Source organism: Rattus norvegicus, chromosome 4, assembly GCF_036323735.1.
Source record: "Rattus norvegicus strain BN/NHsdMcwi chromosome 4, GRCr8, whole genome shotgun sequence".
Classification (NCBI taxonomy): Eukaryota; Metazoa; Chordata; class Mammalia; order Rodentia; family Muridae; genus Rattus; species Rattus norvegicus.
In genome coordinates, this window is record NC_086022.1 from 170,297,811 (window position 1) to 170,311,547 (window position 13,737).

At 44.5% G+C, this 13,737-nt stretch overlaps 1 protein-coding gene across 5 annotated transcripts in view; it reads right to left on the reverse strand.

Annotated features, from left to right (window-relative positions):
• The window catches only part of Grin2b (glutamate ionotropic receptor NMDA type subunit 2B), a 477,610-nt gene continuing 463,873 nt past the window's right edge, over positions 1-13,737 (reverse strand). For all 5 annotated transcript variants that reach the window (XM_017592437.3, XM_017592438.3, XM_017592439.3 and 2 more), the window contains one exon: positions 1-13,737. This exon is cut by the window's right edge. The gene's annotated coding sequence lies outside the window, so the exon portion shown is untranslated.

Consider the following 13,737-nt stretch of genomic DNA (forward strand, 5'->3'; position numbering starts at 1 on the left):
GGCCTTTTGTGTTTATTAGAAGAGTTATTAATGCCATGGGCAGACAGATAGATAATTACATGGCAGATCCTTTTAGAAGTTCAGGTCCCAACATCACAAACAAGTATGGTGGGGAAGAGGATGGGCAGGGGTCTCTGAAGGGAACCGAAGACCCACCAACCAGACAAAATAAGAGTTATTGCTCACAGGGTCTCACAAAAACCTCCATGCAGCCAAGCTGTCTCTGGGTCACCAATAGGTCTCAGGGAAGGGGTTGTAGGAGGGAATGGGTTGCCACTGGTAGTCACTGGTGATTTACCTGGAGTCTTAGTCAGGGGTTGACTGAAGTGCTAGGGAGAGGGCGAGGTTGCTGAGGGCATAGCTGCGGGGACAGCAGTCTGGACTGCATCATAACAGACAATCAGTAAGTGTTGATATTATTTCCACTTTGGAGGATAGAAAATTAAATAGAGAAATTAGACAATAGCATGAAATTGCATAGTCACTTCATAGTCAACAATTTCAAAATGCAATAATTTCTCTTAAATCGGTAGTCCTTAAAATTTCCCATGACATAGACTAAGAAATCCTCCACAGACATACATGTGCTTATGCATCTGAATTGCAAGTTTCACCAGCACTTAACCTGTGCCATTTCCTATTTGATATGACTTTGATTTCAGTACAAATGCCCATTGGATTCCTCAACACTGATCTCACGGCTTTCCAGTGAGATTCACAGGCTGCTAAGTGTTGCCCTGGCCAAGAAATGCATGATCTACATTTCTCCTGCTCTCCCAAGTTACCAGTTTAGGGAACAGTCATTTAAAAAAGAAGTATCCTAATAATGGGCCTTGGAGCTAGTGTTTAATTACACAGTGTTGAACTTAAGTTAAATGACATAGTCCCTCATGACTTACAAGTAACCTAACTACAGAATCGCTGAAGGATTAGTTAGGACAGTTGTAATTGAAAAGGAAATATAATTAAGTTCAGAGAAGTCAACCCTCTCTGGGACAAATCCCTCTTCTAGCGGAGGATTTCCGCTCGTTTATGCCCAACTGGCTAAGCATCTTTTTGGCAGGTGGAAACTGAAGTTAGTGTATGGTGTTCAAGCGCTCACAAGATTATGAATGTACCAGCAGAGTTATTTGGGCGAGCTTGGTTGGATGCGAAAAGCAAAGCAGCATTCTTGGTTTCCATAGTGGGCCCTGTCTTCAGTGTGAAATCATTGTGTCCTAAAGGAAAGTTGTCACAGCTATCCAGGGGACAGAGAGTGAAGCTGTTCACAGTGGCTAAGGGGGATGGATGGGTCAGGAGAAGCAGGACAGATGAGTGATAAGGACAGATGAGAGATAGGGGGAAAGGGGCTGGAAGTGGCAGACGTGGGAGGAAGGGAGAAAGATACTAGTAAAAGAAAGCAAAGGGATGTGCTCAAGGTGTGGCAGGACTCGTGCTGACGATGTAGGGACAATGGCTCACGAGCAGAGAAATGGGACAGAGGCTAATGATGCTCTCTGCGCTTAGGTGGCAAGGAACCACGGAGCATTTCACCCATTGAAAGGCACAGGATGTGTTTCAGAAGGCACAGTCCCTGCTTCAGGGGCACAGTGAAGTGCAGTGTTAGGGCGTCCAATAGGAGATGAGAGGTGTATGTGGGCAGTGGACAGTACAGGAGCTCGTGATGGCCATGTGCACAGCGGTACCCTGTGCTGCTGTAGGATCCAGGCAGATGCTAGTACGGTTTGCCAAGATGAACTCAAGGAAGGTGAGGAGGGAGGGAAGACAAACTAGTCAGTTGTTTACATTACTAGTGAGTTAGTTTAGAAAGCTACATTGGGGGTTGGGGATTTAGCTCAGTGGTAGAGCGCTTGCCTAGCAAGTGCAAGGCCCTGGGTTCGGTCCTCAGCTCTGAAAAAAAAAGAAAAAAAAAAAAAAAGAAAGCTATGTTGGCTAGCACCAAGAGACATCTGGGTGTAGCAGGGATGAATCTGGAATGACAGTTCAGGCCTGGTTACTGATATAGATCTACAATCATAAGCTCCAGCAGACGGTTCAATCGATGTAAACAAAGGGGGCTCAGAGCTCCTTTTAGAGACTACAGATTCTCAATGGTTCCTGAAAGTGACATGACATGGTCATTTACTTAGGATTCCTCATCACTAGGATAGATTAGCAATACTGCTTGCTGTCTGCCCCAAACGTGAGGAGGGCTGTGTGAAATAAGAGTGTGGCGACACGTCTTTGTGTTTATTTTGACCACTGTTGTTAGGGCGGCAAGTAGGAAAAGGCAGGGGGAGATAAAGAAACTAGAGCAACAGGGATAGAACAGGTAGCCGACTGGAACAGAAAATGCAGCAAAAGAGGCAGGAAATCCATCAGAGGTGAGTGGCCAATACAGCAGGAGGCCACTGGAAATGCAGCACAGTGGGGCAGACTACAGACTGCAGAAAGGAAGCTGCAAAAACGAGGGCTGACAGAGGCAGTTCAGCGTCATGATTAACAGGAAGCCCTCATGACAGTCGCACTTATTCAACTAATATTGATTGAACATCCACTCTGTCTTGAACATTTGTCTAAGTCCTAGGGGATAAATCGGTGAAGAAAACAAGATAAATATCCCCCACTCATAAGACATACGTCACAGATGACATGGGATTGAGTTCCGAATCTGCCGCATCTTTCTTGTGTGGCCTGGAGAAGTTATTTAATCAAAGCAAGTTTTAGTACACCAGTCCATCAACTGTTGTGATAACGGTCTGTGTGTCACTGTGTAGCTGGAAGCCACAGAAACATAATGTGAATCACTTGGCTCAGTGGACGGCACCTAATTATCCTCAATGAGCATTAACTACAGTATGTAGGCTGTGGGCTACTTTTTCTAGAGACATGCATATGATGATAATTAAAAGAGATCTGATTATAATTAAAACTGGGTCTGTGATTGGGGGGACTATTTCTTGGGATGGAAGAGGCCTGGTATGTTTTTGTGTGTGTGTGTGTGTGTGTGTGTGTGTGTGTGTGTGTGTGTGCGCGCGCGCGCGCAAAAATCAAGGAGAAATGGGCTGAGTATGTGGACCTGGGGCAGAGCAGAGTACCTATAGGTAGGTTGGCAGAGGGTTGAGCTGCTGGCCAGACTCATCTCATTGAGAGGGTCAGTCAGGTGAGGCAGTACTCTGATCTTGACCTCCATACTCTCTTATTATATTTCTTATACAATCTGTTTCTGAATCAGACTGCTGGCCCACTCAAGGAAGAAGTCATGAGTGGGCAGCTCCACTACAAGAGCAACCATTCTCCCAAAAGTCCAGGCCAAAAAGGATTTATATCACTGCGGTAACTGGAAAAGCCTCTAAAGAGAAGGTGACTCTTCAGTTGACATTTGGTGGGGTAATGGGAGACTTGGTAATACCAAGGATGCTTGGAAAGTGTTCTCATTCATTCGAAGGTATCAAGTAGGCAGAGATGGCTTAAGATATCAACAACCAGAATTCTACTGTGTGGTAGGTCACCTTGCACATTTGAAGAATGGATGGGTATGAAACTCTGAGGGGAAGAAGAACCTTCAGGACACCATTCATTGCTATTGCGTTGTTGCTCCTGACATGGTAAAGGAGGGCCTGACCTAGACTTGAGGGAATTTTTAGGCATATTTCTGAAACCAACTTGGCTGAGCTTTGCAACTGTCACATTCTTGAGACAGGAAATGGAGGAGTCAAACCTGCTCCAGCCTACTGTTAACCAGCCCCCTGTTGCTGTGATGGAATACCCGAGGAAGTCAGCGTAGAGGGCAGGAAGGTTTGTTCTGACTCACTGTCTCAGAGGCCTTACTTTACAGTTGGTTGCCTTACATTTGGGCCTGTAACAAGGGAACAGTCTAGAGTCTAGAAAAGCCACTTGGCTCATGGTGGCTTAGAAACAGAGAATAGACAGGAAAGGGGCTCCCAACGTGCCTTGCAGATAAACATTCCCGATGTCCCACTTTCTTCAATTATGCCTTATTTTTAGAAAAATAAATGGGTCTCTCCCACCTCCTAACTGTGTGTCATCAGTAGGGGACCACATCTTCATTGCCGGAACTTTTGGAAGACATTTAGTACCCAAATATCTTAGAAAATAGAAAATAAGGTTTCTATTCCTGCACAAAACATCATGACCAAGAAACAAGTTGGGGAGGAAAGGGTTTAATTCAACTTACATTTCCACATTGTTGTTCATCATTGAAGGAAGTCGGGACTGGAACTCACACAGATTAGGAACCTGGAGGCAGGAGCTGATGCAGAAGCCATGGAGAGATGCTGCTTACTTGATTGCTTCCTCTGTCTTGCTCAACTTACTTTTTTATAGAACCCAGGACTGCCAGCCCAGCAATGGTACCACCCACAATGGGCTGGGCCCTTCCCCCTTGATCACCAATTTAGAAAATGCCTTACAGCTGGGTCTCATAGAGGTATTTTCTCAAGGGAGGCCCTTTTCTCTATGATAACTCCAGCTTGTGTCAAGTTGACACACAAAACCAGCCAGTACACCAAGCCACAACAAGCCCAAATGCACAAGAGAATGGCAGTGGCTTTATAAGGAAAGAGAATTTACAGGGGTAAAGGAGGGGTACCTCTTGCTTCTCCTTCATTTTGACTAGAGGTGCTACAATAAACTTCTGCTTCTGTCTTACCCATCCTTTCTGGGGTCTTGCTGAACACTGGGGCATTGATTCACCCCAAATGTGATGCTTCAGCATGTCAGAGTGCGAGGTAGAAAGACTGAGATTCTTATCTTGAACAGACATTGGTCCTGGACCAGTGGGTGCCTCAGTTTCACCTTTCTGTGAAAATTAGGGAACACTGCAGTCAGCAGCCTGTTTTGTGGTGGAGAAGTCCAATGACACAACTTGTTCTGCGTGAACCAGCCTGTTAGAGACTGCCATGAAAACCGGATTGGTTTGTCCACATCACATTCTTCTTATGTTGGCAGAATTATAAAGGATCCGCTGTGCTCTTCCTAGTGTGGTGGAGGTGGGGTTATCTCAGGATCAGACCAGATTTCAGCTAATAGAATTACACTCTCTGTGAGCGTTGTCCCCTGCTTTCCGGTTCTTTGTTCACACCCTCACCTCTCTCGGCTGGCCCTCTTCAACTTTGTGGTGTTCCCGTGTAGATGGTTCGCCCCTGCCAGACTCCACCTGGGAAAGAGCTACATTTGGGAGAGGAGGAAAATGAGCCCTAAATGGGTTTGAGAGACACAGGCTGTGGCGCTCCAGGGCACCGGGACACTGCAGGGGCTGGAGCAAGGCAAGGATATTAATTTTCTTTTCTCTGCCTTCCAAACATGAAGCTACCTGTGGCACCTAAATTACAAAGGCTATGTCTCTGTGCTGGGCCTATTGACTTGAGATTACTGGGGAAAGAACAAAGAATTATTATTGTTTGCCGGACACCCATGGAGACAGGCGCCGTGTGAATGTGGCTATCAGTGGGATAGGACGCGCCTGGTAGAGTGGGCCTGTGGCGTCTCCTTGGGATGCAAGACCAGAAAGCTTTTTGCTTTGGAGATGGGCCAAGAACTGCAAACACTTCATGACTCTGACTCTGGAAAGCAGGGTTCTAATCTAACCAGGAGGGTGCTGGAAAAAGTTAGTTTAGACAAAAATAGGGTCCCACCTGCCTGGCATAAAAAGTGCTATATGAAAGATGCCTGTCATTGGTTCTCAAGCACCAGTTTGTTCAGACCCAAATTACAGGACACACAGGGCTCTCAGTGTTCAGGATCCTACACCCCAAGGATCCTGAATTCAGGGGCGAGAGCCGAGTTGGTCTCCTTGGAGACTGTCAGTTGTGGTAGGCTGCACTACAAGGCATCATAGCCTCCAGGGCCTGGTGTCTGCGCTTCTGTCATCTTCGGTTCTGTTCTGCAGCTTCTTATCCCAAGGTGGATGGCGTTCAGCCTAAAGCAGGTTCCAGAGGAAAGCTAAGAGAGAAGAGAAAGGTTTGAACTAAAAACAGAGGCTGGATCCGTGTGTGACAGTGAGCTTCATGTGGGAGAGAAGAGGAAGATTTGAGTTTCTATTTTTGCCGCGTTTTATTTTGTTACTGAGCCATAGGAAGGATCCGCCTGTGTTTCTATTCAGTTTAATCCTGCCTTCCCTTCTGTTTGTTCTCCTAACAGTCTGTATTGATGCAGCCCATCCTTTTTGTAAACTCCCAAGAAGGAACCCACACACACCACCACCACCCTGTGACTTGGTACCTTTCATCATGTCTGCTATCTTTCTATTGAAACATAATTTCCTGATGGCCAGCTTCAAAAGGAAAGGCCATAAGGGCTACAGCCTCAGGAGGGACATCCTGGGCAAGATCACTGTGCCTGGGCTATCCAGAATCTCTGATATTTAATTAGTATTCAAGTACTGCTCAGTCAGGAGAGCATCCCTGAGGCTGCAACTGGCCTTGCGGAAGGTGATGTGTACCAGGAAGGCACGAGGTCTCTGTCCATCATGGGTTATTTTGTCTTGCTTGCAGAGAAGTTGCATAAGTTGCAAAATAATGTGTGAGGTGTTCTTATTACATTCTACAGAGAGAAGAGGATACAGACAGAGAGCAAGATCATTTAGATCCCGGATGGTCATTAGTGGCCAGGAAGTGCTTCAGCCGAGAATCTGGTTCACCTTCCTATCTGTGGGAAAACATCTGTACTTCCTTGTTGCTGTGACAAAAAAAATCTCATAAGAAAAGGAGGAAAAAATGTTTTTGTGGGTTTGGACCATTCATTTCTCACTGGCAAGTGCTGAGAAACGGTCTTGCAGGCATTTTTCTTCATGTAAAAGTTTTGTGATAACGACGGCGTCCAATTCGTAGGGGGAGAGGTTTGTAGATGTTCCTTACTTTAACTTCTGCCCTGTTCTTCTCACCACCCTACACCACATTTTCCTTCTGTAAATTCTTGCAGTTTTATGCAAGTTGATCAGGAAGGGAGCGCGGCAGAAAAGCTAAAGCACTGGACTTGGAAAATCTGCGATCTACTTCTCCTTTTCTGAATGATCATGGAAAAGTCACCCAACACCCAACGCCAGTTCTGTCTGTCACTTGGTGACACGAGCTGCCTACCTACCTGTCGGGTATGCTGTGAGACTCACAGAGAAGTTCTCAGGAGCCATTTCTGTTTCTAAGTTGCCTACTGTTCTCCATCACTCTGCCTGTGAATGCCAAGTCCTTGGTGCTCTAGACAGTACACGGTTATTGACGACAGTATCTAGTTCTCACTGCAGCTCAGGGATGGCTTTCACAGGCTTCATGATTTATGTCTGTAGAAGAAAGCTCCTTCTCAGATGGTAGTCAATGTGCCTGATAGCTTCAGCGGCTGTTACACTGGAGCTGGTATCAAGTGAGTGGGGCAAGGGTCACCCAAATGAATGTGGGGGATGGAAGTGGGGTCATCCAAATGGGATCTGTGGGGCAGCTTTGGGACATGGTGTTCGACCTCCCACCTAAAAGCCAATCTGCAGATTTGCCTGGAGTCACATCTCCAAGGAGGTCTAACCATGAATCCTTCTCAGAGGCTAGAGTTTTCTGCGTTTTGCAAACTACTATTTAACCTCTAACATAATAATGCAGAGTGCACAGTAGACAATGGATACTCGAATAAATGAATGAAGAAATAAGAAATTATTCTAGATAGAAACTCTAGCCCCCGAATCTTCCCAAAGATCATTTCTATAGACTGCAGCAAGATTTTGTGATCACTGTTAACTCGGAGGAGGCTTCCTCAATAAATATTTGGCAGTGTTTATTCCAAGAAAAATGAGAGACAAACAGAATAAAATATCCTTAATGTGACTGTCTCAAAAAACAAAACCAACCTTTTATTTATTTATTTATTTATTTATTTATTTATTTATTTATTTGCTTTTATTGTGCTGGAGATAAGAATCCAGGTCCTCATAGAGGTGAGGCAAGCACTCTACCATTGCAGTAGTTCCCTAACATCTCTCCTTTACTTACCACATCTATGAGGACAAACATGTAAGAATCTCTTTACATGAATCATTATTAAATAAGTAATATAGAAATTAAGTTAGGCCCTGTATATTGTGTATTGTGTCATAATCTTACATAAATACAATCATCTATGTAAAGTCGGTAGGGAGTGATGTCTTCTCATTATATGCAGCTTGCAAATTAATTTACCCTAGCTCACCTGCTGGGATGACAGAACAGATCTAGTGTTAGCTGTCACAGAACAAAGAAGCCTGAAGCTCACCAAGCTTTTTCTTAAATCATGAATCGATATGTGAATGCTGTTGCTCCTATTGTACCCATGAGGTGTGTATTTTGGAAAAAAATTATGTTGTTGGTTGAAAGAAGGGGACTGGACAAAGCTATTTCTCCATCCTCACATTTTGCTTTGATGCCAGAGTTGTGAAGAATGTTTGAAGTTGAGAGGATTTTCTTTTTCTGGTAATCTAGTGTTTACCCATGAGGACTCGGGCCACAGCTGTCACTTGAACAGGGAATTTTTGCTTAGAATGTTGTTTATAAGGCATTTGTTCCCAGAAAGGCTGGAAGAAAACAGTTAGTGTGTCAGGACAGCTGCAACCTGTGCTGACATTCTACACTCTGGTGTGGCCAGATGTGGTGGTCTAGATAAGAATGGCCCCAATAGGCTCATATATTTGAATGCTTAGTCATCAGGGAGTGGAACTATTTGAGAAGGATTAGAGGGATTAGGAGGTGTGGCCTTGTTGGGGGAGGTGTGGCCTTGTTGGAGGGGGTGTGACTTTGAGGTTTTGAGGTTTCAAAAGCCCACACCAAATCCAAGCTCTCTGTCTGCCTGTGGATCAGGATGTAGGATTTTATACTAGTCTTTTGCTTACTCTCTGGTTCTAATTCTGTTTGGCAATAAACAACACCATTCATGACCAGTCATGACCCCATGTCAGAATCACCTGGTGAATTTCACAAAATACTGAATATGTAGCTTTTGTCCTTTCAAAATCTCAAGTAACTCTAGCACCCAGCCATAATCAGTGACTGACACTAAAGAACACCAAGAACTAAGGCTGCCAAAAAAATGTTGAGATCACTGCAATGGGACCCTATCCAGGAAGGTCTGGGGCAAGACACATCTCTGCTGGTTGGGCAGCCTTACACTTTAGACCACCGGTCATCTAAGCATATCTTGCTTTTCATCTATGTAAACAAGAGAAGGTGACGAGGAATTTCCTCAGCATTATACAGGTTGCAAATGAGAGGACATGGGGAATATTTAAGACAATGCTGATGATTATTAGGTATTCGATCGATAATATTTTGTGGTGACAAATGGTTACTTTCACTTGCAAAGGTCATTTCTGCATGTCTTTCTCAGACTTGCTAACCAATGTGACTCGTGAACCAAGCAAACATTACGGTGCACCAAGGGAACAAGATTATCCAAGAGTATCAATTATGGAGCACCAGAACAGGGCAAGCCAAAGCCAAGGCATTGCTAGACAGAATGGTATTACATTGGTATCATATTTGCCCAGTAACTTCACTATTCACAGCGTGATTGACCCTTCACAACCTACTTAGGAGGCATTGGCTTAGCGGTAAAAGGCGTAAGTGACTCGGGGGTGGGAAGGTCATTGTTTTGAATGCTCTTTCATTCAAAGGCTGGGTGATTTTGAGTAAGCTGGTGTTTCTTCAAACCCCAGTTATCCTGGATTGTGAAAAGAGAATTCCTCGAGTAATAAATAAAAATGCTTAGAATACATTGTTTGGTTGTTAAATGACAGCTTTCTCCACATTCAACTTGAAGGGGAAAATGTTGTCTTTTCTGATATTGAAGATCCCTTTTAGGCAGGACAAAGGGTTACAGCACTGTCTGCACAGGGATCAGGGAAGGTCCTGGGCAAACATTGTCTAATCTCAGCACAGATGGAAACGCTGTGACAGTAAGAGCTTTGATGGGCAGGTTTGGTTGAGAGGTGTAGGTAGCTGGGTTCAGGAGCTGCTTTGTCAGTCACTGGTGGGATGGGGGACCTCAGAATATAGACTGAGGAGAGAAAGAGAAGCAAAAGCGGAATCTGCTTTGCTCCGAAACATAAATAACAATTATCTGGTGGAAACACACCTTTTGCAAATGTCTGGCAGGGCAGGTAGAGATGTGTGCTCTTCTCAGGACAGAGAAGACTCAGCCATCTTTCCCAGTCATGGGGAACTTTAGGGGCTGCATTACACTGGGAGATAAATACCAACTGAGATATTAAGCTTGGAAGCTCAAAAAAATTGCCAGAACCTGTCCCATAATGAGGACAACTGAAGGAAGCTGAACATCCTCTGGACTTAAATATTCCCCCTGGATGGGGAAACAGGCTCACGGCACTCACAAGTCCTATCTCTGTGGCTGTACAGACCGCTAACGATTGTTTTAAAGAAGAGACATTTTTCTGGAGCCCTAGGAACACAGCCCTAGACACACGAGTTGTCACCCGTGAGACTCAGGGGCTTCAACGTCAGCTGCCTTTGAGCCATCAGAGCTCCAGTAGGCAGCCATTTTTCCACACAGCTAAGAAACTTCAATAAAGTGCTCAGATCACCAAGCTAGACTCCTGTGGAATCAGTTCTGTGGTCTGTTTCTATCTGAATGGAGTATACTTCGCTTACTTTTCCCTTGGAAAAGTCATAAAACACTGGAGAGCCAAAATCCATGATTGCTTGTTCTGAGACAGTCCCCTGTGATGTCAGACTAGTTTAAACCATGCAGGCTGTGCTTTGCCTGGGGTTTGCCTGGAAGAGAGGAAAGTGCTAATTTCCTTAGAAGAAAAGGTAGATAATAGCACTGCAGATGGAGATTTCCAAGGAAGGATCGAGACTCAGTCATGGAGCCCGGGAAGTGGTACATGAAGCAGGTATGGCGGCTTGTTCCTGTAATCTTGTCCTCAGGACGCTGAGACAGGACCATCATGACTTACAGGCTTGCCTGAGCTGCATGGCGAAGAGTCAGAAAACAAACAAACAAACAAAACAACCACAAAAACAAAGCCCACCACCACCACCACCAACAACAACAGCAGCAGCAACAGCAAACCCAACTTGGCGGTGGTAGCCGTGTACTAACGCCTTTAATCCCAGTACTTGGGAAGAAGTGGTAGATGGATCTCTGAGTTTGAGGCTAGCCTGGTCTACAGAGCATGTTTCAGGGTCATTAAGGTGACACAGAGAAACAAAAGCAAAACAAAAGCAAAACAAAACAAAACAAAACAAATTCAAAGAACAACTTAAAACCAACAACAATAAAACGCTAAAACAAAACAAAGCAGAGCAAAATCAAGGCCAATGAGATGATTATGTGGGCAAAGAGTTGCTCACCTTCAAGCCTATGAGCACACCGATGTGGTAAAAGGAGAGGACAGACTCTTGCAGGTTGTCCTCTGACCCACTTAGGTACTGCGTGTGTGTGTGTGTGTGTGTGTGTGTGTGTGTGTGTGTGTGTGTGTGTGTGTGTATAGGTTCTATGCAAATACCGTGCCATTTTGTATAGAGGACTTGAGCATCTACTGAGTTTAGTGATGCACAATGAGGCCCTGCAGCCAATTCTCTATGGATACCGGGGGCGGGGGGGGCCGAGTGGTTTCAAACCAAATCACCGTGCTGATTCCACTTTGGGGGCAGTGTTATGTAGGGGGAAGCGTACTGATCCTGAGGCAATCTGGGAAAGCTCCTGTCATGAGCTTTTGGGTGTAAAATTATCTCCCGTAGGCTGGTGGACTTGAACACTTGGTTCCCAGTCATTGGTGCTCTTGGGGAGGTTGTGAACCTGCCAGGAGGCAGGGCTTAGCTGGAGGAAGGAATCACTGGGGGTGGGCGAAGGTCTTGAGAATAATCTCAGGCTGGCTGACCTCAGGCCTCTGACTGCCAGCTTCCTGGCTTATGGAAACATGGGCAGGGTCACACTTCTGCTGCCACAGCTATGAGCTGCTGCCATGGTCATGCCTTCCCCTGATCTACAACAGCTTCAAGCTGTACTTCACAGCGAATTCTTCTTCCCTAAGGGACTTCTGGTTAGTTCCGTGGTCGCAGAAGGAAGAAATAGCCAATTCAGCTGCCTTTCTGAGACACTTGGTGGACAGGGATGTCAGTGCTCCTTCCCTTGGTCTTTCTGATGGCACAGAACCTCACAGAACATAGAGACTCAGAGCTCAGGCATTTAAGAAGTCTCAGATGGTGTACGTATGATGAAGGCAGTATGAAGAAAAGATTCCCGCTACAGCATCAAAAATCACTACATGTAATCTGGTCACTTATGATATTTAAAGTATCATAAGTATCATCAAAGGTTCAATTAGTCTTTGTCTCCTCTGGTGTTCTGATTCCTGCTTTTAAGTTTTCTTACTTAAAACCAGTGCCAAGTGAATGGTGAAGTTCTCTCTCTCTCTCTCTCTCTCTCTCTCTCTCTCTCTCTCTCTCTCTCTCTGACTTAGACAAAACAAAACACATTTCAGGTTTTTCAAATCACACCTTCTGTAATAACTTTCAGAGTCTTGTCAAAGCCTCAGGAGAATTTAGGCCTTAAGGATGTCTTCCAACAGTGAAGATGTAAAGTTGTTTGTCTAACCAGAAACACCTCTAGCTTTAAATCAGAGCTTTCTACTTTCTGGAATGTTCAAGACTAACAGGCTCTTTTGCTCCGGTACAGAGAAAAACAATGCAGGTGGAACAACAGAGAGAATCTCCCTGAGACAATGGCTCCAGAGTTGTCTTAGAAGATGCCAAGTTTAATAGAGATTAGCAGGACTGGCTTCTAGTCTGCACTGTGTGTTGGAACTCAGGGAAATCATAAATTAGATGTCTATTAACTGTCCCTCAATATGATCCTTTCCTGTTGTAGGATGAGAGGCAGAGTATATGTTTTAATAAGTGATGCTAGAATGTGCCAATAATTACATTTAGAAACACTATCTCTAGTATTTTATCACTGCAAACAGCTAAATAGGGACTATTAACATGTATAAATTAGAAATTGAAACACAAAAAGGAATCATGTAGCATCTACATATAAAGCCAGTGGCAGGGCTGCAACAAGAGAGAGGGTGAAACCATTGTGGGAAAATGCAGAAGTCAAGAGAGAAACTCTTGACAGTGGGAAGCAATTGGATGCCTTTGTAGCTAGACCAGGGTTACTGCTGGTGACCTGGGGACTGCTTGTATCTCTGGCCATCCAATTCCTGTAAGTATAGTTCATGCTGGCCAAAGTGAAGGACAGATTAACTTTTCTGATGTCTCCAAGGAATGAAATTATACATCAAGAGGCGTGCTAATTATCAGTTTGTAGAAAATGCAGAGGACAGAGTACATGTTGGTTATTAATTTGAGAACTCAAGCATCAAAATCAAGCTAAGGGAGCCCCATGTAGGACAAAATGCAGCAATTGCATAGCACATACATTCCGAGAAGAAAAAAAAAATAAAAGAATAAATAGGTAAATCTATGGATTCAAATAAACCTGAGAAAAAGTTGTGGAATCTGAAGATTATGATGCTTGACTTGTGAGGCTTGTGGAGACTTGTGGAGAGTGACATTATATTTATACACTGAAGTACCTGAGCAGTCGATATGTGGAAGAATCATTGTGGCATATTTGTGTCATAATGGTGCTGGGACCACTAAACATCATCCTTTTTAGGAGCACCCCCTTTGAGATACAGAAAAAAAATCAACTTGGGGTGCTTGTTTTAGGATGCAGGAAGAGGACCAGAGTAGGATTATGATTATTCTTTATGGA